This window comes from Pteropus vampyrus, unplaced genomic scaffold (assembly GCF_000151845.1).
Source record: "Pteropus vampyrus isolate Shadow unplaced genomic scaffold, Pvam_2.0 Scaffold85, whole genome shotgun sequence".
NCBI classification, from domain to species: Eukaryota; Metazoa; Chordata; class Mammalia; order Chiroptera; family Pteropodidae; genus Pteropus; species Pteropus vampyrus.
The window spans coordinates 8,395,341-8,401,703 of NW_011888866.1; the positions used below are offsets into that span (position 1 = coordinate 8,395,341).

Sequence of the window (6,363 nt, forward strand, 5' to 3'; positions counted from 1 at the left end):
AAAGCTGTCTTTGGCCAAGAATTATCTTATTTGTCTGTATCTCAGGAGGGTCTTTCACAGAAGTGAGTCTTTGCTATGGAGACCCTGGAAGCAGAGGGGGGTTCTATGCTATTATTTCTTTTCATAGCCCCGAGTGCACATTTGAAACCTTTGAATGTCCTACTCAATTTTTCTGCTTTTGAAGCTGTGGGAAAACCCAACTATCGACAGGGAAAATTGTATAAAACTGAGCGGGGAGATGACTGAGCCATTACAATGCTCTTTGATTTGTGTACTGACTAGCCAAGAGCAGTGTTTATCCAACCCCCATCCGACCCTCCCCAGTCCTGTTTAGAGACTTCTGATTTCTGACAAGATGATTGACTCAGCCTGGGTTGCTGGCTCTCTCTTCGTAACTAACACTTAAATGCTGCAGAAGCCAGAGGAAGTCAGTGGGTCTGGCAGATGAATAAAAATAAACTGGGTGGAAAAAAAGGAGTTCATGGAAGGTAAACTCACAGAGTGATCTGATCATAAATTCCTAACTGGGCAGGTCATAGTGTGTAGTCACACAACAGGCATATAACTTCTCGAATAAAAGATTTGTCTTTGCCTTAAGCAAACCCTATCCATTGTTTCTGTGCATCTAGGTTAACACACCTTTAAATAAGCCATAACCACCCTCAAGAGAGCATATATTCTTGTTAACTATCCTGTAATTCAATCCCTGTCTTGCTTTCTTCCATCTCCACGTAACCTTCCTTGTGTTCTCTCCTTAATTTCAAATGCATAAAAGAAGCTGCAAAACTGTTATTCTCTGGAACATCTGAGATCTTACTCCCCTGCATATGTTGGCAGTTTGGGCTCAAATAAACTTATAAAAATTATCCACAGGTTCGGACATTTCAAACAAACAAGCAAACAAATGCTAAGAAACACTGAGGCAAAGAGCATGTGTGGGTTTCAGGGATGTGAGAAATGGCAGCGTGGTTTGGAAGAAGGCTGGCTGCTGGACCTCCAATATGGTAGTCACTATCATCTGATGTGGCTAGTCTGAATTGAGATGTGCTGCATGCATAAAATATTCCCCAGATTTTGAAGATTTAGTAGAAAAAAGGAAGTTAAAATAGCTCATTAATTCATTTTTATATTGCTTACATGTCAAGATGATAATGCTTTGGCTATATTAGACTAAATAAAATATATTATTTGTATTTGTTTTCTAATAGACCTGTATTAATAGTTTTAATAGTAATAGTTTTCTTATAGAACATTATTAAAATTAAATTCATCTGTTCCTTTTTATTTTTTAAAATGTGGCTACTAGAAAACTTTAGGTTACACCCATGGCTTGTGTTACATTTTTATTGGACATAATTACACTAAACCATCACTCCAAAAGGGTAGGCTCCTTTTTGTATAGTTCACTACTGAATTTCCTGGTAACTCGAACAGAGGCTGCCACAAATACATGCTCAATTACATTGGTTGAATGTACCTGCCATGGGCAGTAGGTGGAGTGGGTGAAGATTTTAGGTGTGAATCTTTAGGTAAGATTCCTTGCCCTGATATTTACCTGAGTAGCTCATGGTTGGCTCCATTGCTATCATGAGGCAGAAAAACAGAAGTTATTCTGACAGCTGGATAACAGCGTCAAGGTGAGTCTGTCTGGGGCAATGGGAGTTGACAATAAGTACAGTTGAATCTGTTGGCCTTCAAGCCTTCCCTCCTCCCCAGCACCATTCTCCATTTTGAGGGCTGGGCACTAGAAGGGAGGGAGGTGGGTCTTGAAGATCAGTGGCAAAAGGGGTACCGATTGCAATATCAGAGGACATCTGACCTTCCTTTGAAGCCACAACCTAGAGTCTTCTTTTACAAAAGTGACTTAAAAAAAGATTACTACAAAAAAGTGTTTTGAAAAATTAGATGAGGTAGTTCTTTTTTAAAAAATATGAAATTAAAAAATTAGTTTGAGAAAAAAGGGAACATTTGAATTTGAAGTGGTAATCAAAGACTGTCACCCTTACCCATATTCCCCCAAAGCCGTAGACAAAAGTGGCTTAACCTGAGAGAGCTACTAAGTGTTCAAGGAACGAAATTAATGTTTTATTACAAGTTTTAGAAATAAAGAGAGTGGAAAACATCCCAACTAATTTTATTAGGCTAGTATGACTGTAAGTCAGATAAAGGCTATACAAGGAAAGGTAACTTTAAGTCCATTTTACCTATGAACAGTATGTGAAAATCCTAAAACAATGCATATAACTAAATCCATCAGTGTATTACAAATATTGGGTCAAATAAGGACAATTTAGCTTCAGAAATTCTATCGATGTAATTCACTACATTGACTAAATAACTCTTTCATGATGATCTTGATAAATGCAGCAAAAGTTTTTGATAAATTTTGACATCTGTTAATGATTATAAAGCCTCTGCAGGCTCGGCTTCTGCCAGTTGAGTTACATGCTTCCCAGGAGTCAGTTGTGTTTGTTCCTGAAGCTCTTTATACCAGTTGTACTTGTTATTGTAATTATGTAATTTAGTTAAATATTATATAAAGCAAAGCATTGTAAGTGTGAAAAGAGAATGATTGCTCTGAAAGTTCAATTGAATGTTTTGTAAAGACTTGCCAAAGGCAAGCCACTGATAAATATTACTATTAGATTTTTGTAATCCCTATCATAGTAAAAGCAAAGGCCTTGGTCTTACATTGAAAGATTAGTAAATGAACACGGATCTATGTTTTAAGTTAAAACAAAAATTTTAATGTGTGCATCACTTCATATGATCCCCTCCCCCTCTTTTTCCCTTGCAGAGTGCAAGTTTAAGTAGTGAATGCTGATGGAAAGCTCATCCAAGACAGAAAGCTAGGGAAGTGTTGTGACCAAAGAACCTAGGAAGCCCAGGGGCACATACACAGTCCCATACAGGGGAAGGCGCAGGGATCTGGGCACGCTGGAGTGTCTTCCGCCACTCAGCACCAGACAAGCTCTTCACAGTTGATACAACCATTGCTGTCTTTGTGCCTGGCCACCAGCATCTCCACTTCTTCTTCTGTCATCTTCTCACCCAAGGTGATCAGAACATGCCGATCACAGCACTCATGACACTACTTCATTGTCAAACACGCTAAGGCCTTTGACAGAATCCTTATAGGTGCCCTGGTCCTTGTTCTTGGCCACTGTCTGTGGCAAGGGCAGGAAGTGTTCAAAGTCCAACACCTTCACATTCATCTCATCACTCTTGGGGTTCCCTTTGAGCACCTCGGTGTGGGTGAGGTTCTGGCCCAGGGCCCTCATTACAATCCCACACTGTTTGTGCAGGATCTTGGCATCCCCTGTTTGGTCAAACAGCTGGAAGGCCTTTTTGAACTCTGTTCTGGTCCTTGGTGAAGTCACACATCTTGACTTCTCAGCTCTGCCGAAACTTTTCCTGCAGTAATGGCCTGATTCCCTTTTTACACTAATTTTTATTTTATTCATTTACCAGTTAGTCTCAGCTCTGTCAGATAAGAGGACTCTCACTGTATTATTTTGAAAAACAACACCTTCTGAATTCCTAGTATCATTCCATTCTTTTCAATCTCTCATTTGATTATGAAGAAGACTTGTAAGTGAAATAATATGCTTTCATCCTACATGGCCAGCTGTGTCACAGCATGAATAGGAACAGAGATGTGTTAGATTGCTCTGTTAGGACTCCTTGCTACCCCCTATCCTCCCCTCCATCCCCGCCTCTCTGAAATAATTAACTCTACAACAGGACAGAAATTTAGGAATCCTAAACATTCCATTTCTTTTTTGTAACTTCTGAAACTCTTTTCTCATTCTCTTATCAACGAATTATTACTGAGTCTGAATAAATGCAATATCTGAAACCTCTCAGTTTCCCCTCTGCCTTAGATCTCAGCCATGAGAACTATTTTTTTTTTTGGTTGGGGGAATGCACTGGTATACAATTCTAAAAATTCTTTCTTAGAATTATGCAAACTGAAATAGCATTCCAGAACACAGATTCCTGGAAAAATAGCAAGACAACAATATTTTGACTTTTTTTTATTGTTGTTGTTATGGTAGAAGGGAATTTTGGAGAAAAAAATCCCATAGAATGGTGTTAAATATAATTCATGTATGGACACATATGTTAGACTCTTTCTGACCATCATTTTCTTTCTTGCTTTATGTGAAAATTGTATATTCTCCTCCTTAGCTATATAGAAAAAAATCAGACATGGAGAGTAAAATAGGGGATGGTAAAAGTACGGATTCTTAAAAAGACTTCTCTGTTTCCATTTATAAGAAAATATCCTAAGAAATGATGAACTCTGTGTGTGTGTGTGTGTGTGTGTGTGTGTGCCTAGCTGATACACTTACTTATTTTCATTCAAGATTATTTTCATTTCAGGGTTTTTGAAGTATAATGTATATACAAAACATTTCACTGTGTTTAAATTTATAGTTAATGAGTTTTAACAAATTTATGCTATCATGTAGCAATCATTATTATCAAATTAAAGAACACTTCTCCACTATACCAAAAAGTTTTCTCTTGCCCTTTTGCAGTCCTCGTCCCTCTGCCAGTTCCCGTCAACCACTGATCTGATTTCTGTCGCTATACTTTTGCTTTTTCTAGAATGTCACGGAAATTGAAATCATAAAGTGTGGTTTTGTTGTTGTTGTTGGGCTTTTTGCTTTAGCCTAATGCTTTGGCTATTTATCCAAGTTGTTGCATATTCATTACATTCTTTTTATTGCTGAGTAGTATCCAATTGTATGATATACTCCGAATTGTTTATTTTTTACCAGTTAATGGACATTTGATTGTTTCCAGTTTTTGGATATTATGAAATAAAATTGCTATGAACACATATAGGTCTTCGTGTAGAAAAATGTCTTCAATTTTCTTAGTGGAACTCCTGGGTCATATGATAAGCGTTTGCTTAACTTTGTATATGAAACTGCTCAAAATTTTCAAAGTGGTTGTATCATTTTATATTCCTATCAGCAATGTATGAAAATATTCTGTTTCAGTAATTATAATGGATATGTTCATAAGAGATTTTGAAGTTATCTTTCCTTATGTTTTTGGTCTTGATATAAAGCTATGTTAGCCTCAAAAAATGACTTGAGAAGGGGTTCCTCCTCTTTTGTTTTCTGGAAGAGTTTATTTTTTCCTTACATAATTGGTAGAATTTACCAGTGAAGTCATTGGGCTTGTTTTTTTTTCCGCCCCCAGAAAAGTTTTAAATTATGAATTAAATTGCACTAATGAATTTAGGGCTATTCAAATCATCTATTTCTTCTTGAGTGAGCTTTGGTTTTTTGGGTATTTTTTCCATTTCATCTAAGCTCTTGGATTTTGGGAGATAAAGTTCATTTAAATTTCCTTATTATCCTTTCCTTATTATCTATAGAATCTGTAGTAATATTCTCTTTTCATGCCACATATTGGTAATGTGTGTTTTTCTTCTTGTTTTCTTGATTGGTCTGGTTTATAAATTTATAGGCTTTTTTCAAAGAATCAGCTTTTTAAAATAATTTTTCTCTAGTATGAGAGCTGATTACTTCTTGGCCTTTTGGCTAAGATCAAGTGTAATATCTGTTTTATCAGTCTAGTATGAGAGCTGAAATAAGAAGGCAGAGGGGTGCTTTGTTCAACTTCAGTTGGGAATGAGCTCATGGGATAACTCATATTTTTTGTGGCTCTGTACATGTCCATGAATGACTCCAAAAGTGCCTAGAGTACTGGTTTTGTGATTACAAATACATTTTAGTGAGTAGGTGAACTGCAAATATGAAATCCGTGAACGATGAGGATTGACTGTAATTAGTCTACTATTAATTGAAAGGGATCTTGGCAAGAGGGATCTTGATTTGGGAAGGTGCAGTGGGAGATGATGTATTCTAGAACCTATAATAAAGTGGACAGAATATTTCTCATTTCCTTCCTAGGACTGAGACGGGAAAGAAAAAAAGAACTGCAGCTGTTTTTCAATAGAACTCTGCCTCTAGACCTTTGAATTAAGGTGAAATTTTTTTGTCTCAGCCTCTCATAAGTTAAAAGGGCTTCACATTTAAACTTTTGATGTTATTTTTAAGTAAATTTCTCACTTAGTTACAAAAATACTTGAACAAGATTTAAATAAGATGTTCATCTACAGTTTAAAACATTTGTTTCATTGTGGGACCACATTTTGTATTGCATACTATGAACTGACCTAAGAAAATGTATTCCATAATATCTTATGAATTACAGTTTTTATTTGTCATTAGTTCCTTCAAAATGAACACTTAACATATGATTATTTTGTAACTTGTTTTAGAATTTTTTCATTTCAAAATAAATCTCAAAAATGGAAATGGTAAGAACTTGCTTGACTTC

General features: G+C 36.3%; 2 pseudogenes; one reads left to right on the forward strand and one right to left on the reverse strand.

Moving 5' to 3' along the window:
• Window positions 1–2,911: 2,911 nt before the first annotated feature.
• Window positions 2,912–3,397, reverse strand: LOC105294329 (annotated as a pseudogene).
• A 2,144-nt stretch (window positions 3,398–5,541) lies between these two features.
• LOC111742038 lies at window positions 5,542–5,764 on the forward strand (annotated as a pseudogene).
• Window positions 5,765–6,363: the final 599 nt, after the last annotated feature.